The sequence below is a fragment of the Daktulosphaira vitifoliae genome, unplaced genomic scaffold (genome assembly GCF_025091365.1).
Source record: "Daktulosphaira vitifoliae isolate Bord-2020 unplaced genomic scaffold, ASM2509136v1 Scaffold_4, whole genome shotgun sequence".
Classification (NCBI taxonomy): domain Eukaryota; kingdom Metazoa; phylum Arthropoda; class Insecta; order Hemiptera; family Phylloxeridae; genus Daktulosphaira; species Daktulosphaira vitifoliae.
This window is the reverse complement of record NW_026099575.1, coordinates 17,459,836-17,472,462: the sequence shown is the minus strand read 5'-3', so window position 1 is coordinate 17,472,462 and position 12,627 is coordinate 17,459,836. Positions and strand designations below refer to the sequence as shown.

Here is a 12,627-nt window from a genome sequence, read left to right as displayed (position 1 = left end):
TTCAGTCATGAAGTGGTTTTTGAAATGTCGGTTATTTAAACGCGTAAGGCTACGTTGTGTAATCTTAGTTCAGTTAGCTTGTAACTGTAGTAATTACAGTTGTCCTTCAATGACAGGGTGCGTTTTAGATTTCTCTAAAATCGTTCCTAAAGTGTCATAGGAGACACGATAGGCCCGATTGAGTGTAAAGGGTATTAGAGTCACATTCAGTAGTATTCGGCTTGCCTCGTGTTCCGTTATAAATGTGCGACGGGTTAATACGTGTATACGCTCATTAAGTATGGTCAGTACCTAAAACAACTCCCACTCATATATTGTTAGCGATGGAGACGAACAGGCCGATTTGTCCGATTAGGCTAATCAACCATCATCTCTTCCAGATTTATACCTGTCAATTAGATGGGTGGGAGATAAACACTCCCGTCCTTTGTGCCCTTATCGTCTACGATCGGCATATTAAACAACGTATTCAAGCGTATACTTCAAACGCTCTGCATTAATTTACCATGAACAATTTTATAGCAATTACGAATTTCACAAATTGACAGTTTGAGTTAAAAACAATAAATCGAATGAAAAAATGTTGTAAACAAATTATCCAATAGATTAATGCATAGAATATTTAATGATTAAAATCATGCCATGGAAACTGACAAAATAAATAAATATAAACTTAAGTAATTGATTTTCAAATTAATTTTCGTATTGAATTAATAAGCAGTAAAACATTGTATGTTATTAATGTTGTAAATTTTCAATAATTTAATACTGCAGACATTTTTGAAAAGTTAGACATTTTTATTTAAGAGCTTTAAATTTATTTTATTTAATATTGATTTAATTAAATTTACGTAATTTAAGTTTTATTTAATCATTTTTAAATTTAATTTTAGATAATTGTAAAAAACTTTCAAACACATTTCATTAAAAATTGATTGGTCTATTTCCGCTTAAGTATACAAATGTTAATAACTTTAAAATAGTCATATCAGTATCTCACCAACAGTCTATTATTTGAACATATTTTGTAATGGTAATAACTTCCAAGATATATCTTGGATAAGCTAGTTATATTTGTATGTTGCCATTAAAAATATATATATTGATGACACCCTCATAGGATATAAGGATGAACCAAAAGAGTACTTGAAAATAAAAAATATTTCCGATATTATTTTTATCTTGTAAGTAATTGAGTGTATTGGGATAGACGAATCACCAGTAATATAAAAACTGCATATTGACATTATTTTTTATTTTTATTTTCTATTCATAAAAATTAACACGAAGAATAAGAAAACATGACTAATTAATGTTACTATATAGTATTTATATTGCATGTGATTCTTCAATCCCAATCCATTCAATTACTTACAAAATATAAATAATATCTTTATTTAGTACGTAATTTCTATAAAATACCAATAAACTTAAATCTATGACTGTGAAAATTGTATAAAATGTAAATTTTTATTGTTATTGTAAATTTTCTTTACAAATAGAGAAACTAATTTTTAATTAGTAGCCCTCATTTTGTCAGTGAAATATATTTTTAGTAATATTTATGCATATAAGTCCATAAAGAATTATTAGTTAAAATTAAATTATTTTTGTATGTTTTATTAATTTTAACAATATAATTTAATGTATAATTCAAGGCTATTTTATGATAAAATGTATATAATTTGAAACTTTTTTGTTCAAATAAATCCGGACTAATTATAAATATTATTATCAATAAAATATTGTTAAATTACTATAAAAACCATTTTGTACATTTATTTTATTAAATTTTCATCTTTAGTAGATATATTTTATGGTCAAAAAAATTTCCAGCTTACAACTTATTATACTACATGTTATACATTTTTTTCATATTAAATGTTAGTAAATTAAGATTCATTTTTTTATTTCAAACATATTGTGGTTAAAAAATATGTTTATAAATGCATTTTGTCCATAAAAATTTTAGAAGTAAAAAAATATTTACAATTTTTATGAGAAACTTTTATTAAATACGTTTTTATTAAGCTCGAATTTGATTGTGTTATTTTTAAATTATGAAACAAATTTTCTGAAATATTAACTTTTCTTTACTTTCATTTATTGATGATTCATTTGAATTAAGAACGGATAGTTTCGATTTTGTTTTAACAAAAATTTTGCATGATACATTTTTGTAAAACAAGTGTAATATACAAAAATGTGTTATATTTCCCTCATAAAGTTTTTATAGTGAATTGATAAAATATATTTTATGATCCAAAGTCATTCTCTTATTTCAACTAGGTGCATGTTTATAAAAACAGAGTTTGAAAATATTTTTCTTAAAATATTTTTCTAGTAAGCCCGTTTTGACGTGTCCATCATGTGTGATTTTAAACTACAATTAAGTTTGAAATAATAAAGTAACGAATCGTGAAAATAATTGAAACCAATTTACCGGCATCAATTTGATTTCCTACAAAAGTTTTTGACGGCGCGGCGACCAGTGAAACTTTTAGAAGGGACAAAGAGTCGTTCAAGCCATTTCCCTTACTCCGACAGATTGGTTTTAAGTGCCAATATTTTATTGTTCTACTCCTCCTTCACTTTTAGCATTGAATAAGGATGTCGGTAAACGTTCTCCTTTACCCTTGAGATCGTATCAGCGTTGGATGTTTTGATGTTTTCTTGGTAATGCTGGACTTGAGTTTAAAACTTTTTTTTTCTCCTATTCTCACAATTATTTGACACATATATATCTCACATATATTTACAATCTTTACTACCGTACTACAATAAAAGCGCATTGAATTTTCGATCGTGATAAGTTAAGCCAATCAAAATTTTTATAGAAGGTGTAAATCATTCTATCAAAACAAAAATACTTTTACATCAAATTCAGATACCGATAATTTTCCAATTCGTTTAAATTGTTTCAATAACATTTGTCTTCCTGTGTTACACTCATTAAATATACCAGTAGAAAAGTTGCTTTTTGTAAATATTTAAACTGCAAATAATTTGAAAAAAGGAAATATTCAATGATAAAGCGTTCTTAGGGTTTTTTATGAGCGAAATGCATCTGAAATTACTTACTACCTTATCCAAAATACATTTTCAAGATAAACCTATATATTTTTGTCCTGCGATGGTTCGATATCCCCCGACTATGAAAAGGCCCATGTTTTAGTTTGTAATATTAAAATGCTATTGTAAAACTAATAACGTATTCTATAGGGTATGTATTTGTTTGCCGTGGAAATTAAAATTATAATTCGTATTAACATAAAAATGAGGTAAAAATGTTGTGTACCGTGTGTTATTATTGTGTGTGTATGTTGTTCTCCTAAGTTTTGGTCATACTACATACTCTTTTGTTTATTTATTAAAAGCTCAATATGTAACATTTTAGAGTAACGAGCACGAATTCTTCAGATGACAGATATTTTTGGCAGCGGTATGCTGTTTTTAGGTACAGCATAAAGGTAAACACGCAATGTTTAACAAAGACAGTATGTTAAAGCACAGAAACAAGTCTACCTGTTCTTTTGTACATCAGGCGCGTGTCATAGTTTTAAGCATTCCACAAACGGGTGTTTTAAAGTGATTTGCTAGTACTTTGATGTCTATATTCTATGAGACTATAGAAAATTTAAAACAGAAACATTCGGTTTTGGCGCCAAGTGAAGTGATATGTAAAGTTTGTATCATGTCATTTAATTAATAGCACCAGGTATATTGTACATTATGACATTCACTAGTACACAAACTAATGGTAGGCAAGCACAGTACACCTCATTTTGGTTCGTCAGCATTAAAATTAATTTTATGCCCAGTGTAAACATATAATAAACATTTCTAACTAATGCCAACGCAGTGGGGCGCGATCACTTAAAATAATTATACACTTTTGCAAATGAATAGACTTTTGAATAAAAAAATTGACCCACGTGATGAAACAATTAAACACTATTTTTGGGTTAAAAGTATAGGACAATAAGTGCCATATAAATACCTAATCAATGCGGTCAACCTTTTTCACACAACCACATTTTTCAAACTTTTGTTCTTTCGGAAAAGGGGCTGTCCTCGACAGAACGTTAGCGACCTGGGAAGTACTTTGCCGAATTATATATTCTGTGAAATGCACACACCAAGTGCACTTGTTATACGGTACTTCGAGTGGCTCATTCAGGTTAACCGGTAAATTAAACCACCATTAAAGTGACAGTACCGACTAAAAACACTTGACTACCTTTCGATAATATTTCCAGTTTTTTATACGCATATTTTAGAAAATAACCATATTTAAAAGGTGTTTTCATTTGTATAGACTTCAAAAATTGATAAATACAACGTTTATTAAAATTGAATATTTTTTTCTTCTATTAAATCGAAGTTATTTTCAGTTCTCATGAAACACATCAATTTTCTTATTCAGAACAGAAGGAAATAAATCAAAATTCAACTTCCGTTTAAATGCCAAAGAAAAGACTTTTCTTATATTTGTTTAGTTTTAAGTTACTCTCTATTGTTATTGTTTATTAGAGACAGCTATTCATTTTCATCAAGTAACTTAGTATGTTTGTTATTCTTTCCCGCAAAATTAAGTGAAAAATCACAAGACATGGACAACTTCAATTGCAGAGTACAGGGTGATTCTTTCAACGCTAACCACTCGATTGCTATTAAAATAATAATGTTAAGAAAATTTATAAAATTAAAAGGTTAATAACTTCCGAGATAATTAGTTAAAGTTGGTATCGACTAGTAATTTTCTTAATTGCATCATTTATTTTATTTTATAAGCTTAATAAATATGTTTGTTATTATTAAAAAATTAAAGTTGACATTCTTATAAGGTATAAGGGACGAATAAAAAAGACAATAATAACTGATAAATTGAGAAATATAAGATACTAAAAATATTTTTATTATTATAATTATTATTTTAAGAGAAAAAGAGTAGCTGACGTTAAAATAATTATATTGTATATTTTAAATTTATTTTTAAAAATATAATTTTTAATTGACTATCAAAAAACCTATTGGTAACCATGGTAACAAACGGTTAAGACCATCGGACATAATTTATGGACCTTGGGTATGCCGACGGTCTAAAACTACAAAAACGCAAACGTATTAAATTAATGTATTTCCCAAATATAAACGGTTTTTTAAAGGTATTGTACTAAAATTAAATAATTTTTATGTTTAAAATAAAATATATTTTTAATAAAAAATTTATTTTTATTATCAAACTAAGTAACAAATTGATTATGAAATATTAGCCAAAGCATTTTTTTAATAACTTATTGATGACTCATTATGTGTTGAGTTGTAAGTTTATAGTTATTGAAAGGATAGTTTAGAAACTATAATAAAATTATCTATATTGCGGTACTACTTTCTAAAATGTTGATAAATAAGTTATTTAAAAGAAGAAAATCAATTGAAAAAGCACAATTTACTAACAAGTAACTGAACAAAATATCAACTTAAAAGAGCAAAAGCTTACAGGACTTATAACAATCTGTAATTGTCTAGACGATTATATAAAAATAAACTTATTAATAATAAAAATAAATAAAACTGCAATAAAAGCATTGATAAAGAAAAGTAAATATCAATAATTTAATGAAATTCTGAATAATATTAACATTCAATAATGGCTAATTTTGAAGGCTAGTATGTCAATTTAGAAATTTTTGGAAGAAAACAAACACACATTTTTAATGTTTTATGAAAATCTATATTTTTTAACATTTTTTTTATAAAATACAAACATTCTCGATGTAACAGATTTCAATTTTTTCCACGTAACAAGAAAATATCTTCTATAAAAATTATAAAAAAATGTCACTTACCCATTTTTATGAGTTATCAGATTTTGAGTAATAGTTACAGAAATATACATAAAAGCTATACCAGCATTAGACTGAAACGGATTGGACGCCATTCGACTAATGACATTAGGAGTCATAAAGCATTGAATGTGTAGTAACATTAAAATTGTTGTATAGTATTTTTTTTGTATAATGATAGCATACTTAGATCAATATAAATGGATGGAAAACAATTTTTGTTAAATGTGAATTTGATTAGGGTACTTCAAACCGACAATCAGGGTGACTTAGAACAATTTTGACTTTAAAACTACTCTATCAGATTACTATTAATAGTTAAATTCTGTAAAAAATCACACGTTCTCGCATACGTCCAAAATATAAATTGAGCCGAAAAATGTTTTTAAATAAATTAAAGTAAACGTAATTAAAAAGCGCTTGTCCCAGGTTATCAAACTCTTTGAGTGATATAAAATATCAATTTTGTTGAATGAAACATTTTTTAAACTTCATATTTATTGTAAAAAAACAAATCTATATCAGTTAAACACTGTTATCAAAAAATAAAACTAAATTCAATTAAGCGTACTGTTTCAAGGCAACCTGATCGACGGAAAGTAATGTTTATCTCTGGTAATTAAATGCAAACAATTTCTAGCAGATTCTGTTTTATTTGAAAATATTTATATACAAATATCATAATATATAAATTAATACCATTTAAATATGTACATAAATAGTTAGTATTTTGTACTATTTTTTTTTAATAAACTTCCGGTATTTTAAAATTGAACGTTATTTTGAAATTATAGAATCTTTTATTGAATAATAACAATTCAAAGAAAATTTTATTATATTTTGATAAATGCCATACGAAATGATTCACTTAATTATTTTACCATGTATATTTCATCAATAAATTAAAATTATCCTAAAATGTTTGTAGACTTACCAAAGAAATTCGCTGATAGAGTTAAGCACGTGATCTTGTAAGTCCGCGTGGTGCGGGACACAACGGAGTTTGTACGTTTGGCTCGGAGCCGAATCAAAGAATGTGTGCGTACTATCGTCGGCCTGTTGTCGAAGGTCTCTCTGGTTTCGGCCGCCCATTCGGTCTACCTACCACCCCTAACCACCTATTTGGTTTAGTACTTCTTTCGGTTGTTCCTGTTGCTCATTTGCGCACAAATAACGTAGATTTTTATTGTTTATTTAAAACTAACTGCCAATGGGCATAATAATAACACTAACGAAACGAGATATTCTGTATTTATCAAGTAAATTTACAGATAAAGCGTTAATTTTAATTGAACTTCTTTAAGTTTTAGTTTAAGTTCTAGAATTCATTTTTGTTTAAATTAACTTTACTTATTATCGTAGAAAAAATAAGTAAATATTCATATTTAATATTCTGATGTGAATAAAACGTATAAAACAGTTATTATTATTTTTATTAAATAGACATATTACAATATATCCGATAGTCAAGAATTTATGTAGCGAGTTACTAAGGAAGTAATTGTATCAAAACTAGGTGGTATGGGCTGGGGAATTTGGAAATAACAGTATTTTTAACCGACCAAACCAACCCATATCATGTTTATCTATCATGTATTTAAATACAATATTTTACAGTAATATAAATTTATTTTACTATAATAATATTACCACGATTTCAGCATCTGAAGAACATTTCTTCTAATTCACACCTTTTTATTATTAACAATAAAACTTAAGAACGATTTTAAAAAGAGGCATTAACTCCTTACATATTTTAAAAAATCACCAATGAAATTAGTATTGAAGAACGTGTTAACCACTTGTATCCTCAAAATTTAGCTAAGTTATATTTAAAATTAAAATAATTGAATGAATATTAATTTTAAACATATATTTTAATATTAGATTTAAAAATTAAAAATTCCAATTTTATTGATGGATACATTTATTGACTTATATTGTACTATGCTTATGGTCTGTATAGTGTCTAAATTAATATTCTTTTAAAAAAATGTCATGTAGAATAAAAATAGAAATAAAAAATTCGTATTATTTTATTTAAATTAGAATTGTTAAAAGGAAAAGAATACTTATAAAAAAAGCTTTAACTTCAAACTAAAAATTATGTAAATTGAAATATTATTATGTTGACGAGCTACTGTAATTTAATTTTTTTAACATTGGCATATTTTAAAATATTGTTCTTTAATCATATTTTTAAAAATATTCTGTAAAAAATTACTAAATCTATTAATTTACACGTTTTACAAATAACGACGGATTATTCTGTAACATATCAATCCAAAAAACTGTTATAGTTATTCAATATTAAAATAAAAAAATGAAAAAAAAATGATTTATATTTTTACAACATTTTTTACTTTTTTCAGAAAATCAAAATTTAAATTTATCCCTTTATATTGCAGACGATTGAAATTATTTTTATAATCTTAAAGCAATTAAATAGATGATTTATTTACAGATACGACGTGTCGTATCTATTGTCAATTCTTCTATCCCGTCGCAATGGGACCAACCTACTTTGAACTTTCTGTTATGATGTATATCGATGGGCGTTTAACTTCAACAATTATCAAAAAACAAAACGGTATTTATAAAGATAAAAGAAGTTGAAGTCAAACTTTGTAAGTGCTGTTTACATAATAAACACCGAAGGAAGTTTTTATTTTATTGTTTTATTGAGTTTTGGTATCTTTTGTTTTGTATAAGTCTAAAAAGAATCAGAAGTTTTGCATATTTTTAAATAGCTCTAAAAGCTGTTAAGTTTTTTGTTAAAGGTACTACATTTACAATTGAGTTATTTTGAATTTTTTATTCGTTAGTTTGAGTTTTATTTTAACAGAAAATTATTTTATAACATTTTGCAGTGTTTTTTTTTTTTAATTTATTCCAAGATCTCTAAATATTTGAATATTTTTTTAACCATGAAAATGTTTGTTAATTTTTTTATAGGTATACGTATTAAAATAATTTTAAAGCATGTAAAAATATATTATTTGTAAAAATTTAATAAAAAAACTAGCATAGTGGGGTCGCAGTACACTGATGTCGCACATAGGTGGAACAAGTATTCTGACAAAAAATTAATTTGCTGTCATACAAAATGTTTCGATGCAAATATGTAAATAGTAATGATTTTATTTTAATTCTAATATCTTTAGACAGGATCGTTGGATAATACCAAAAACATTATCAAGTTCTATTTTCTTATCCTGATTACAAGTTATTTATGTTACTTATGAATTATAGTTTAATATTAAAAATATATTATTATTATAAATCTATAAATATCCGAGAAGGTATTTATAATAAATACCTTCTTAGCTTTACAGTAAAGCTAAATATTTATGATTACTTTTAACATATCTTAACTTTTACTTTTTTTAGTTTTCTCAAAATATTTCCTAAAATTTTCAGTTGTTCATTAATAATCCAAAATATAACATAACTTTTATCTATCCTATCCAATTAAAATTATTATAATAAAAGGATTTAAAATATTTGTATACCAGAAATATAGTAATAATCCTGTCACAATAAGTATGATAGGCGTTCTGCTAATTGGAAGATTGGCGTGAGTTTTATTGATGGAGTGATATATTAAATCGTTTAGTTTGTTATATGACTTGATCTCGTACATATAACAGCCTCGTTGTATTATTATTACTCTACCCCGACATAAATCATTGTTGAAAAGGAGTAGAGGTGGGTTTATTTTCACAGTAGACAAGCCGACATCTATTGCATTTATCATAATAATGGGAATAAACTCCATTTGTTCTATAGAGTTGGATTACTTTAATTGTAATGACTTAAGTACGCTGACCATTAAATGTTTGATTAAAAATAAAATGTTTTTATCGGTTGATTTATTGACTATAATACATGATTGATACCAGCCTATTATCTTATTATCTGTAATTCAATTACTATTTTTGATAGAGATCTACTTAATTTAAATTAAATATATTCAATAGGAAATTAATACACAAATTATTTTTTAATTTATTAATAAGGTCTCTTCCTAATCTGAAGATCTTCCAAAGAATTCCGTGTATGTTACAACTTTGTAAAAAATCTTTTAAATATATTTTTTTTAACTTGAAACTGTCTTAATTTTTTGAAAAATTATTTTTTCATAAATATCTTAGGTATTTCCATTTCGTAATGTATATTTTTTTTGTAAATCCGACCTTTTACCCGCTCAAAGGGAGGGGATTCCAAATATGGATTTTTGCATAATAAGTTAACTTTTTCAATTTAACTTTTGAAAATGTTCCGGAAATCCTGACACCTTATATGTATCTTATATAAAAATCTATGCAATATACTTTATTTTGTAAAATAAATTTTATCTCTGGACTTGTCTTTGTAATGAAAACGGACATCAAAGTTATAAAACAGTACAAATTTTGTGTAAAAATGTAATAAATTGTTATACAAAAACTTATTTGAAAATGTTTTTAAGAAATGAGTGTAAATTGCGTTGGCATATTAAGATAGGGATGTTAGAGAACTAACCGCTCCAAATTTTTTTTCGCCAATATTTATCTTGACTCAAATTTCTATATAATTTTAAAAAACATTTTTAAAGAGTACTTTTTTTTTTTTAATTTTGGACGTTTTCTATAGTCATGAAAAAGGGAGTTGGGGACAACAACCCCCCTTTTTTTCAACTTAAATACAAATGTTATTACATCCTTAAACAGAAAAAAATGTTGTTTAGGAAATTTTTGTGTAGAATATATTGTGTGGGTAAATAAGAGTACGATAGCAATATCTTAATAATATTCTGTATGTGTATTAATTGACATAGGATACTCACTCAGCTGATTGTTTCTTTAAAATTGAGGTACGCTGACTTTTTCAATATCCGAGCCATAATTAGCAAAAAGTAGACGTAGCAACTTGTCACCAAAGATTTCTTATGAAATAGAATCAAAGAAATTGGTGTAAGTTGAAAACAACAAAAATCGTGTCACAATTGGAACCAATATTACAGTTGGGAGACTGGTGTAAATTGTTATAAGAGATGAAATAAAAATCAGATAGTATTTACAAATATCATACTTAGAACCAGTCAGGTAAACAATATCGGTTTACTATATGGTATATTAAATTAAATTAGCAGACGGACGAGAAGATTGCATATGATTGAACTAGGTGGAATGTGACACAAGGATAACAGTAAGTTTGAGTTTCACTCGCGGGGGCATTATGTACAAACAGAATTACTACATTGGGTGTTCAACTGTGACAAAGATAACGCCCGAGTGCCAGCAAAGATTTCTACAGACTCGCCGATTCGTAAGTGATTCATTTGTAAACTTCTAGTTTACCACTTTCCGTGTGCATAGTTGTTGTAACCATTTCACTAATACAATAGATTTATAATAGGTTTAGAGAGATCATTGAATTAAAAGATACGTAATAAAAACTGTAATTAAAGCACACAAAATAACTATGTAGATTTCAATTATATGATAACTTTCAGTATCTTTGTACACAGAACTAGTAAGGCTTAAAAAAATATATATCACATTCTCAAAGTTTTATCGAGTGAATGCAATTACTTGTTATAATTGAAATTACCTCTACCACAACGGTAATTTGTATGTTTAAATGTTATTTTCTTATTACTTTCATAAAAATATAAGTTTCAACCGATAGTTTTGTACCAATTCACAATCTCAGTATGCGATTGATTTCCTGGAAATATTGGAAATTCGAAAATATAGTTTATGTTGGTTTAGTCATTTGACGCGATGTATAAAACTAGAAAGGCAACCCATGGGGACCATCATTTTCCCACAAACCAAGAGATTGCACAGTGGATGTTTGCGTTTTGTGACGGAGAACCCTTTTTCATTTCTTATCTAGAATGTACATACGCTCGGTATAAATTATAAAACGTGCCGGACAACCGGTACGGGTATGCAACCCTTAGGTTTTGACGTTGCCGCCCCTTTCGGCATATCTTTTATATAAATATACACAGATATGATCTAAGTGTAGTATCTAAATTTAGTAAATAAATATCATTGGTTATGGTAAAAAATAGATATTTTAGTGAGTACCAGGTGAAAGCAGCAAAATAATCTAGTTAATATTTAATGTATGTTGCAAATGTTTTTTGATAATTTATACATGTAACTCAATTTATGATAATTATTCATTTTTCTATAATATAACGGATATTCGAATAAAACATTGATTGTTAATACACGCAATTTTAATTTGCAAATAGAAATTTATTAAAGAATAATTTTTCAATTTTTTTTAGTAGTCTCCGATAAGTTGGTGATTCACTACGCTGTTTTTATTTTGTAATTAAGAATTCAATTCCTAGCACATTATTTGCATACTATTGATTGAGAAAAATTTATGTAAATATGTCGTATATATAACATATAAAGCAAATTTCGTGTCTATTTAGCAGTTGAACTTAAATATTTGGGTATAGAACCATTTAGTACGAATTAAGACACAAATTTGTTTTTATTTTTACAGGTAATAGAAAAATTTGCTGAGCAAATATTTTGTCTTTTTGTAGTTAATTATCTAACTTATGGCGACAACACATTACATGGTTGTACGTTTTTTTTATTGTTTTCTAAATAACGTTTTGGTAGACAGCCAAAATTAAATTTTGTTTGTAAGTATGACAAAATACACTAGCGTGTCTATAAAAAATAACTCGTGTAGTTTTACCGCAGATGGGGTTAAATGCAATGTAAGATAATCACTCAAGGTGTATAAATGGTGATTACCAAAA

General features: G+C 26.5%; 1 protein-coding gene across 1 annotated transcript in view; it reads right to left on the bottom strand.

Annotated features, from left to right (window-relative positions):
• The window catches only part of LOC126905860 (lachesin-like), a 51,807-nt gene extending 44,892 nt beyond the window's left edge, over positions 1-6,915 (bottom strand). Inside the window, exon 1 of the mRNA XM_050685975.1 lies at positions 6,784-6,915. The gene's annotated coding sequence lies outside the window, so the exon portion shown is untranslated. The remainder of the gene's footprint in view (positions 1-6,783) is intronic.
• Between the last annotated feature and the right edge of the window lie 5,712 nt (positions 6,916-12,627).